Below are 12,519 nucleotides of genomic sequence, written 5' to 3'. Positions count from 1 at the left end.
AGCAAGGGAGGGAAGGGAGACGACTTGTCATTTTTCTAACCAATCATTTACGCAGATTGCATGACGTCATTCACAGTTCTCGTCTTTTCATTGGGTAGTCATTCTTTACCGACTTACCCCCGTCCCAGTCAATGCCCCTAAGGCGGATTCGTCCAGTCGCTTAAAATGCCCGCCTCCTTTACTATCTGCGAACGCCTCTCCGTCACGCCAGTCGACCCGCCTTTTTGAAGAACTTCGAAGACGCGCTTTCTGGCACGTGAGTGAAGATGCCTGAGCTCGACCGGTCGAAGTATCCTACCGTAGTTTATTTAAATGGCAGATACGGTATATACACCCTATATGTTACACCCATCCGTTTATTGTAAGTCGTAACGTTATACCATATCATCATTTAACATGTTGTATTTAGAAGTCTTCTATCAAATTTATGGAAATGCTAACATTTCTCAATTTATTCTATATGCATCATTTAATGCCCGAAAGAGACACAACCGTGCATGGATACAATGGCCTGTACAAGATTCAAAGTCACACATGCAAAAATGTTGACAGTAAATACCTATGCAGAAAACTGTAAAAATGTTGGTCTGCGCATGCGTAGTATCAGTGAGTAGATCATTTCGATCGGTAGGTTGTTTCGTCAGAACACCGGTTCTTCTTCGCTGGCCTTTTGCATAGCATAGCGCTTATACAACAATGTCACAGGCTTTGAGTTCAACCATTTGCCAAATGATCGATTAGTGCTTTAGATTGGAAAGATCCTTTCCACATTTTTTTTTCATTTTGCCAGTTCAGAAATAATGAGTGTTTTATTCCTTGGTTTCAAAATATGAATTATGCTTTCTCATGACTTACTTATTCCTCCCGTGGGCTGCCTCTATACCTGTTTCTCATGCAACTCAGTCAATATAACTGACTCAAGTCCTGTGCAACATAGCACAATGTCTGGTTGGAGAAAAGTTCTTTTAATCTCAGTGGGAAACTGAGGCTTCCTGTCAAGGCCCACTCTCATATTAATAATAATAATAATAATAAAATAGGTCACTGTCCTGTTCCACTGACAGACTAAAGAGATCGTTCCTCCCCCACACTATGCGACTCTTCAATTCCACCCGGGGGAGTAAATGCGAACATTAATTTTATTTTAATTCTTTTCATTTTTATTACTATTTAATTTAATATTGTTTCTTTGTATCAGTATACTGCTGCTGGATTATGTGAATTTCCCCTTGGGATTAATAAAGTATCTATCTATCTATCTATCTATCTATCTAATAATACATTTTATTTGAAAGCACCTTTCAGAACACTCAAGGACACTGTACACAGTAAAAATAATAATAAAAGTAAGAAAATAAAAAGCAGGCAAAAGAGCAGGTAATTTACAAGATCATAAAACATAAAACAGTTCCAAGATAGGAAACTGGAGAAAGTTATGTGGGATAAGCTATTTTGAATAGGTGAGTTTTTAGTCTAGACTTAAAAGAGAGAAAGAGGTGATGTTTCTTATTTCAGGAGGTACGGAATTCCAAAGTCGAGGAGCAGAGCAACTGAAAGCCCAGCTCCCCATAGTGGCAAGACGGGGGACAGGGACAGAGAGAGAAAGAGAAGAAGAGGATCTGAGACACCGAGATGGGATGATGATCTGTACCAAATCAGAGAGATATGGAGGAGAGAGATGATGAATAGCCTTAAATGTATACAGAAGTATTTTAAAATGAATGCGATATTTGACCGGAAGCCAATGGAGCTGCTGGAGAACAGGAGTGATGTGGTGAATAGAAGGGGTCCTGGTGATGATACGGGCAGCAGAGTTCTGAACACGTTGAAGCTTATGAATTGATTTTTGAGAAAGACCAAAAAGAAGTGAATTACAATAATCAAGCCGAGAAGTAACAAGGCTGTGAACAAGAATGGCAGTGGCCTGTGGAGTAAGAAAGGAACGGAGACGATTGATGTTACGCAACTGGAAATAAGCAGACCGAGTGACATTATTGATGTGTGAATTAAAAGACAGAGTACTTTTTCAAGGATGACACCCAAACTTTTCACACATGGGGAAACAGAGACCGGCAAGTTATTGATAGCAATAGAAAAACTATTAGTTCTGGATAATGTTGATTTAGAGCCTACCAGGAGAAGCTCTGATTTATTGCTGTTGAGTTTCAGAAAGTTACTAGATGATAGGATTGGTGCTCATCGAGGGATGTTCTGTCGTCCATCTCCTGATCTAATGAAGCAAATCAACAGTTATTTATGTGCTGGATGAGTTCCTTTTGCCCCCCTGTCAGCCTGCCTACAAGATCTCTGCTAATACCTGGTCATGCTGCCATATATAGTCACCTTGTGCCAGCGCACCCTTACAGCTTGATAGAACAAGCTGCTGTGTGGGGTTTGGGGCATTACAGGGTGGGCAGTCTTCAGAAGAACTGTATGAAAGACACAGGTTACTGGGAGTAGGGAGAGTGTCATATGTCGATCTTATAAGGAAACTAAGTCTGGCTTGCGGTATCCTCCACTTCAAGATTCAAGAGTATTTATTGTCATTTCATCCATATACAGTAGTACAGCATACAGTGAAATGAAACAACGTTCCTCCAGGACCATGGTGCTACATATAACACAGGACAACGAAGAATCCACGACACATACAGTAACATAAAAGCACATAATATATAACAAGTTGCATGTGAGTCAAATGTGCAAACATGTGCAACATTGCAGAACAGAACACATACTGTATATCAAATATCAGATCGGTCCATGAGTGTTCAGGAATCTAACTGTTTGGGGGGAAAAAACTGTTACACATTCTGGTGGTAAGGGCCTGAATGCTTCGGTACCTTTTTCCCAATGGCAGAAGTGTAAATAGTGAATGTGAAGGGTGTGTTGGGTCATTCACAATGCTGGTGGCTTTGTGGATGCAGCGTGTGGTGTAAATGTCCATGATGAAAGGAAGAGAGACACCGATGACCTTCTCAGCTGTCTTCACTATCTGTTGTGGAGCTTTACAATCCCTGACCATGCACTTGTCATTCCACGTCAGTTCCTTGTTGACCACTCCTTCCTAGTTTGTCCAGCTTGCTTGTTGACTTCCAGTTGTGGCTTTCAGTTTGTAGAGCTCATCTTCCATTTTGGCTATTTCAGAGATCACCAGCTTTTTCCTCTCCTTTCTTGAGGCAGTACATAACAACAGAAGTTAAGCCAAGACCACTTCTTCTTTTCTGAATCCTGTCAACCACTGGTTGGAGCATCAGTCTGCTAACAGCTTGGCCGACAGATGGTATAGCCTTCCACTTACGACCTGTTCTAACCTGGGCCTTTTCATCTTGCACTGATTGATCAGGCATCTGTCTCATCACCAGCCTTGTCTTCTCCTGGCTGTAGCTAAAGCTGATTGACTTTAGTGGCAGTTGAATGCCATTTCTAAAAGCACCATGGTTTGCCGAGCCACTTCCTGATGCACAGTAATTATCGGCCTTGCAATCCATCGTCAGCACTATTGTTGCACAATGGTGCACTGTCTGTCTGTCAGTCTGTCTGTCTGTTGGTCCGCTTTTCACAAGAGAACTACTTAATGGATTTAGATCTTTTTTTTTCTGGAATTTGCTTGAACATTCCAGTTGATTTTGTGACTTCTCTCATTGCGCTAAAAATCATAGTTTGTTTGCAGGAGTGATTTATTCACACAAATCCAAGCGACAGAGGCTGCAGGCCGAGGGGAGAGTGAAGCGTGACATCAGGAGTAGGGAGCCGAGCGGGGTCCTCCTCATTTGTCCTGCTTCACTACTATGCAGGTGGAGCAGCGATGCACAGCTAGTAATATCATATGAATACAATAAAGACAAAACACAATTAAAATTGAATTCATAATAAAATATACAGAATTACAATGAAAAAAAGAAACAAAAGGATTACATAAATAATCCATGAATTTAAGCAGGAGCAACAACCAGTAGACTAACCTGGTACTAAAAATACCCTCGGGGCAGATTTATAAGATCCTCCAGCTCTTCTGTTAGAGGTGCTTGGAATCAGGAGAAGAGTAGAGGGAGGGTGCTGCAGAATTAAAAGGCATAGGAAGAGGAGGAGTCGGAGTCCAGTGTGTTCACGAACGAGAAGTCCAACAAGTCACAAGGAGTAAGTAAAAACTTACTGAATACGTTCACATTGACACGGCAACGTTTCAATTTAAGAAAGGATGACTTCCATGTTTCCAGCTCTTTTTTGACAACAAAATGTTTCTGAAAATAATCGTTTTATCGCAAACATTTCCTGTACTATTTTTCTCGAGATAAGGATGTGTGTTCTGTTTGCTTGTGTGAAAGAATTGTCTTTGTGGAAGGGGTTGTCACATTAATATAGAAGTAAATCAACACAATACCAAGCATGCAGCAGGACAGGTTTACTGTGATTTGTTCTTTTGAGAGGAAACCACACCACAGTGGAGGAAGACAAGCACTGAGTGAAAGCGGCCAGCTGGTCTTCTTTTAAAATGGTCGAATCTCATAATATTGATGCGTCTTTGTTCAAAAATGACACGACTAAGCTCTTTTAAAATGTGTGCAATGTCAAGGGCTGGGATAACTTAATACTATACGATGCATACTCTTGTGGACACTGCTGCTACACAACTAGTGTACTGACTATACTAGTGTGTGTACTTTACGTAAATCTGGAGGATTGTCCCAAGTGTCAATGTGAGGCATCATCACGGTGGGAAAACAACGTTGCGTTGTGAGTTGAAAGAAGAAAGATATTGAAAGATAAAAACTCTGTGCATTCTGATGCTGTTGTGAAGGTGCAAAAAAAGTCACCAAGAGCAACACAGAAGATGGTTATGTGAGACCTTTAAATGTATCGCGTCAATATGTTGGAGAATATGTGACGCTTGCATTGCCTATACGAGAATTGAAGGAAGAAAAGTGTCATGAATACTTCCGGACATCAACATTTAAGTCTGATGATTCACTTCACCTCATTGAACCATTCATCAAACATCGAAGCATGAACATCAGTCCTGATGGAGATGCAATGCGGCTTGCTGTCACACTGTGTTATCTTGCAATGCCCTAATCCCCACTTCATTTCTTGGACATTTTCTACTTTGCATGGATGTACATTATCTGTTTCGAATTTGCTTCCATTTCATTTTTCATGTTTCCACATCCACTTTCCAAGAGCTGACGATTTGATGCCAGCTGTTTTGACAGATTTGTTTGTCACTGTGAAAATGCTGATGGTAAACAATGATGTCACATATGTCACACATGTGCACTTGGGAGACAGTTTACGGACTCAAATAGATGCAGCTACCCACTGAACCAGGGGTTGGCGCTGCCCTCTAACTCTTTTTCCTCTCTCCATGCAGAACAACTGAAGAATCCACACAGTAACATCACTTCTGGTTCCAACCCACAAGACCACACCTCTTCATGATGTCACTTCCGGTTCCAGAATGCCTTTCACCCATGACATCACTTCCTGCAACCTACTATACAGTATATACTGCCTCCATTTCTCTTTTTGTCAGTTCCGTTTTGAACTCTGTCTGTGAAGACATCATTTCCTTTGCGTCTGCTACAGCATATGGGAGATCACCCCCGAACCTTTGACAGTGTTTGTGTTCTTATTTTACACGTACCAAACCCCACACATACCACACATCGCATTCATTTCTGATGCATCAAATGACCGGTTGGAACGTGTGGCAGCCATGATGTGTGCCTGTAAGCGTTCTGAACGTCAGGTATAAACTCGGCTAAAGACTCGGATCAATGCGTGATAATGTTCTTTGCTTGAAAAACAGACGGATTTGGTAAGTTTTTAAGCTTTTATTTTCTGGTAGTGCCCCATTCCCCATTACCCACATTAGAAAGCACCAGTGTGGGCAAAATATTTTCAAAACTTTATAGAAAACGCTTCACTTCAGAACTTCAGAACTGCCAGGTGAAATCAAAGAAGGTGAGTCAATTAACATCTCTCTATTATAAAAAAATATCCTGTAGAGAAACAGTAGGGCGATGAGACGTGATCTTCACGTTAGGATCACGGAAGACACTTAAAAGACCCGTGAGACTAAAGAGATTGGCCACAGAGCGTCTCGCGGGGACCTTAAACTTGAGACTTTGTGCCAAGAGATTGACCCAGGACTGTCTCGCGATGACGTTGAACATGAGATTCTTGCAAGACACGCCCTACTACAACCAAATAAGAGCACAGGGAGCAACATGCTGAGTCGTGTTTTGGCTTTGAGCACACACTGATCCAGGGCTCTCACCGCATATAAAGCGTATAAGGACAATATGTTATAAATGAAACGTAGACAACTAAGCAAAGAAGAAAGCAGCGCGGAGAAAAGAGACTCGAAAGCGCTGGAAAGACAAAAAAGAAAAAGAATAATCAAGGTCAAAATTCAAAAAATAAGGAAAGTAATTATCAGCCCGGAACAAGTGGAATTGAAACAAAAGCAAGTCCAATCGGGACACTGGCGCTATACACATGGAGAGCAGTTAGAGATTATGAAAGCAGTGGAATTCGAAAGGCTCAAAAAAAATAAAGTTGGGGCGATACAAATGTGGAGAAAGTTAAAGAATACGGTGGGATGCAAAAGTTTGGGCAACCTTGTTAATAGTCATTATTTTCCTGTATAAATCGTTGGTTGTTACGATAAAAAATGTCAGTTAAATATATCATATAAGAGACACACACAGTGATATTTGAGAAGTGAAATGAAGTTTATTGGATTTACAGAAAGTGTGCAATAATTGTTCAAACAAAATCAGGCAGGTGCATACATTTGGGCACCGTTGTCATTTTATTGATTCCCAAACTTTTAGAACTAATTATTGGAACTCAAATTGGCTCGGTAAGCTCAGTGACCCCTGACCTACATACACAGGTGAATCCGAGTATTTAAGGGGGTCCATTGTAAGTTTCCCTCCTCCTTTAATGTTCTCTGAAGAGTAGCAACATGGGGGTCACAAAACAACTCTCAAATGACCTGAAACAAAGATTGTTCACCATCATGGTTTAGGTATTGGATACAGAAAGCTGTCCCAGAGATTGAAGCTGTCTGTTTCCACAGTTAGGAACATATTGAGGAAATGGAAGACCACAGGCTCAGTTCAAGTTAAGGCTCGCAGTGGCAGACCAAGAAAGATTTCAGATAGACAGAAGCGATGAATGGTGAGAACAGTCAGAGTCAACCCACAGAGCAGCACCAAAGACCTACAACATCATCTTGCAGCACTAATTATAATATTAAAGGATTAATAAATATCAGAAACATATCAGGAAACCAAATAAAGGTCATCAAGTGAACGACAGACAAAATGTACTATTTGAAAGGATGATGAAATATGCACTGTACCAGGAGATGATTACAAGATCAGCAGATGTCCTGTACAACTGCAAGCGTGGACAGTTGTCAGATACACACAGAGATTTCAAGGGTATAGATATAAGAAGAACAACAGTGCGGTAGAACAGACTTTTATTTCAATACGCCATTTGGGTGTAAGCCAACGAGCCAATCAGAGTAATGTATGCATTCATCAGCACATGAGAGAGAGAAAGGTTAGGAGCACCCGCTGACACAGCGCATTGCTGCACCCACCACATGACAAACCCACTCAGGATCCCAGATTAGGACCCGAGTGCAGCCATGTGACGGTTGACACCTCAGCACCACACTAGTTCAGGTAGAATGGAACAGTGGGAGGTTTTTTATGGTGGCTGGAGTGCCTACATGCAGGGCTGGATGCAGATTAACGTCATACGGGTTTCGGCAATGCATTTATTTTTTGGGGCAGAGTGGTGGATCTGAGGCTAAGGATCTGTGCTGGTATTCAGAAGGTTGCCGGTTCGAATCCCCATCACTGCCAAAAAGAGATCCTACTCTGCTGGGCCCTTGAGCAAGACCCTTAACCTGTAATTGCTCCAGGGGTGCTGTACAATAGCTAACCCTGTGCTCTGACTCCAAGGGGTATGCGAAAACTAACAAATTTCTAATACATGAAAATTGTATAAGGTGAAATAAAGAACAAAAAAAAAATACACAGGATGGAGCAATTTCAGGTTAAGGGCCTTGCTCAAGGGCTCAATGAAGTAGAGTCACTTTAGGCATTTATGGTATTCGAACCGGTGTCCTTCCAATTGCCAGTGCAAATCCCTGCCCAGTCATCAGCACTGTTATGTAAATTCATCCATTTTCCAACCCGATGAATCCAAACACAGGTTCAGGGGGTCTGCTGGAGCCAACACAGGGCACAAGGTGCCAACCCACTGCAGTATGTAAATTCAGTGCTTTATAAAATGACCATCTGCTCTTATTATTTTGGAAATTCTGTAACAGATTGCTGGGATGAATGCTCCCCTCTTTCTTAAATGAAGGACACGATGACCGGGTTTCATCCTGCCTGGTTTCTGACTCAAAGAGGTTTTATCAAACTTGTCCTAGTACAGGATAAGTTTCTTTCTTCAATTAAAATGTTTGATTTCTTCCACAATAACTTGGACTTGAAAGATATCAAACGTATCCTTTACATTGCTGGTAATTCTCAAAGTTCTCTGCCTGTCTCAGCTCCTTTTATTAATTTAATTCATTTGTTGAGTTTAGTCTATGAGTGTTATGCTCTCAGGGAGATGGAATGAGGTGATCTGATTGGGAGAGGACACAAAATAGGACAGACAATAATCCAAATTTATAGGCAACGTTCACATTACAAGCCTCATTACTCAGTTCCAATTTTTTGCTAAGATTGGATAACGGGGGTCTGTTGGAGCCAATCCCAGCCAACACAGGGCGCAATTTAGGATCGTCAATGCGCCTAACCTGCATGTCTTTGGACTGTGGGAGGAAACTGAAGCAACCGGGGGAAACCCACGCAGACTCGGAGAGAACATGCAAACTCCACGCAGGGAGGACCTGGGAAGTAAACCCAAGTCTCCTAACTGCGAGGCAGCAGCACTACCCACTGTGCCACCGTGCCACCCAAGAAAAATACAGAAAGTACAAAAAAAATTAAAACACACAAATTAAAAAGATAGGAACGTAAACAAAAAAGTGAATAAAATGTAGATTTGCCTATCTTAACGTCACACATTCATAAGTACAAGTGAGCTGGATATCTAAGTGTAGTGTGAACACATCTGTTCTTCGAGACGTGTCCCTATGGGAGTGGGTAAGGCTATTAGAGGGTGATGACCACGTTTACATTTAATTATTTAGCCAACGCCTCCATTGAAAGGTGACTTACAACATTTGAGATACAATTGGTTTCATTTCTTTTGTTTTTTCCAATTGGAGCACAGGCAGGTGAAGTGACTTTCACAGGGTCACACTGTATCAGTGGTGGGATTTGAACCCAAAACCACAGGGTTTGAAGTCGAAAAGGCTTAACCCTGCACCACACTGCCTACATTTGAGCTTTGTCTTGCTTTACACTAATTTGATACAAACGTTCTTCTCGTAAGTTCCGCCACCCATCCACCCCTGCTTTGCCTCAACTATTATTATTTTTTGCCTGTTGGTTCCTCCCCAGCCGTGGTGTGTGAGTCGCTGGGCCCACCTCAAAAACATTCTGTCGGCCTTTCAGGGCTGATGTCAACTTTTGTCAAAATTCAGGGGTAGAGGACGGTAATCAGCTGTAAAGTGCAACAAAACTCACACTTACGTTTTAGTTAGACTCTTTTTCCTAGAAGGAAAGTTAAATAGCTTTGTTGATTTGACCTCGATTCCCTACGCGTGCATGAGTAGCAAAGAGCAAACAACCTCTAAACTGGCACCAACATCTGGCAAGAGACCAAAGTGAATGTGCAAAGCAAAATACTCCATGGAAGTTTTACGTTATTTCGTTGAATTAGGACTCTGACTTGTTGGACTCCAAGTTTGATGCAAGTGATCTGGAGATGGAGATCAAAAACGAAAGTGAGGTACCAGCATCATCTGATCGGTCCCCAGGCGATCGTGGTGCTGCACACTTTCATGTAGCTGACTCACCTACAGCAGCATTTGCCAAGGAGGACCACCACTTATGATGACAAGAGGTACAAACCAGATTGCGTCCCACTGCGACTGCCACCGCCACCCACCTGCTGTGCAAAGACAGCCAGGCAGCTGGCCCACCATGCATTCCTGCTGACCATCGAGGTGTCCCTAACACAGCCACTCACGCCAGAGATGCCAAACATGTGCCAACAGCAGCCACGGCACGTAGCAACAGATGTTTTATGTTGATTTATGTGTGCAACCATTGCTTTGTGTGCTTTCCAGAAAACTGAGTTTTTTGGAAAAAATATTCAGCCCTCAAAGAGTTAATGAAGAGATACGGTGAGGTAAAGAGCAGAGCGGACACACAGCAGGCCGAGAGGTGACAATCAGCAGAGCAAGCAAGTTGTCTGGGGACCTCCGCTTATGTCCCAAGAGGTTCCTAAGCACGCAACAGGGAGCGAGGCTGTCACATGCCACCCATTTCAGTCGCACATTCTTTTGATTTTTTTTTAGATGTTTCATTTAGATATTTCAGAAAGCTCTACAGGTTCTCCTCTTATATTAATGTGACTCACCTTGAAGGCTGAGTTCATTCTTCACACTGTAAATAGGGGCTGACGCTTGAGATACAGTGCACCTTCCATACTTATGATTCTGACATTTTTCACTTTTTTGCTTAATCCTCTAGTTGTTCTGTTAAATATTTGGTAAGTATTGTTATTGATCAATTGTTTGTTTTCTTTTCTAAACATATTTGTATGCATAATTTATTTAAATTATTGTGTCTTACTGAATATTTACTTATTAATGTCTTATGTTGGTAGCATATATACAGTGCATCCAGAAAGTATTGACAGCACATCACTTTTTCCACATTTTGTTATGTTACAACCTTATTCCAAAATGGATTAAATTCATTTTTTTCCTCAGAATTCTACACACAACACCCCATAATGACAACGTGAAAAAAGTTTACTTGAGATTTTTGCAAATTTATTAAAAATAAAAAAACTGAGAAATCACATGTACATAAGTATTCACAGCCTTTCCCATGAAGCTCCAAATTGAGCTCAGGTGCATACCGTTTCCCCTGATCATCCTTGAGATGTTTCTGCAGCTTCATTGGAGTCCACCTGTGGTAAATTCAGTTGATTGGACATGATTTGGAAAGGCACACACCTGTCTAGATAGATAGATAGATAGATAGATAGATAGATAGATAGATAGATAGATAGATAGATAGATACTTTATTAATCCCAAGGGGAAATTCACAGAAGGTCCCACAATTGACAGTTCACGTCAGAGCACAAACCAAGCATGAAGTCAAAGGAATTGTCTGTAGACCTCCGAGACAGGATTGTCTCGAGGCACAAATCTGGGGAAGGTTACAGAAACATTTCTGCTGCTTTGAAGGTCCCAATGAGCACAGTGGCCGTCATCATCTGTAAGTGGAAGAAGTTCGAAACCACCAGGACTCTTCCTAGAGCTGGTCAGCCATCTAAACTGAGCGATCGGGGAAGAAGGGTCTTAGTCAGGGAGGTGCTGTCAGAGCTCCAGAGGTCCTCTGTGGAGAGAGGAGAACCTTCCAGAAGGGCAACCATCTCTGCAGCAATCCACCAATCAGGCCTGTATGGTAGAGTGGCCAGACGGAAGCTACTCCTTAGTAAAAGGCACATGGCAGCCCGCCTGGAGTTTGCCACTTGCAGGACTCTCAGACCATGAGAAACAAAATTCTCTGGTCTGATGAGACAATGATTGAACTCTTTGGTGTTAATGCCAGGCGTCACGTTTGGAGGAAACCAGGCACCAGAATAAAAAATACCACAAAATAAAGCCAATCTGAAACTGGAAGCAATGGCACAGGTGTGCTTGACTGGCATTTGGTGCCTACAGTGCATGGCAACTTTCCAGAATGTTCAAGAAGCGTCCTGAAGAGGTCCATCCGTCCATTATCCAACCCACTATATGGTGACAACTGTAAGTTAACTCTTAGCCCTTTCTGGGTCAGGGGTGGCTTTGCAGACATTTAAGGAATTAAATTGTTAAATAAGCAATGTTAAAAAGATGAAATGGTGGAAGTGTTCAAATTTAGAAAGGGAACTTGTAGGGTGGATGCCAGCTGCTTATTTTAAAGTGAGGCAGATGGAAGTTACTTTAGAGGAACTTTGGCTGTAACATTAGGAAGAACTTTTTTCACACAGAAAACCACAGATGTAAGGAATACTTTTCCAAGTAGTGTACCAGATAATTGGACTTTATACATCTTTAAATATGAAGTTGCCTTTTTTAGATGAATGGAAATTGATGGTGAGTTAGATGAAGGGTGATGAGCTGATGAGCTACCAGGGTGGGCTGAATGTATATGTTTTTTGCTTGTCAGAAGTTTTTATCCAAAGTGGCTCACAAAAAAGTCAACCTAATCAAGTATACGTCAGTCTGGGGGTCTTGTTTAGGAACAAGGGTGACAGGACAAGGTTACAGAATTGATCACCAAAAGTGACAAGCTTACAACAAACGGCAGCTA

This window comes from Polypterus senegalus, chromosome 13 (genome assembly GCF_016835505.1).
Source record: "Polypterus senegalus isolate Bchr_013 chromosome 13, ASM1683550v1, whole genome shotgun sequence".
Classification (NCBI taxonomy): domain Eukaryota; kingdom Metazoa; phylum Chordata; class Cladistia; order Polypteriformes; family Polypteridae; genus Polypterus; species Polypterus senegalus.
This window is presented reverse-complemented; position numbering follows the sequence as displayed.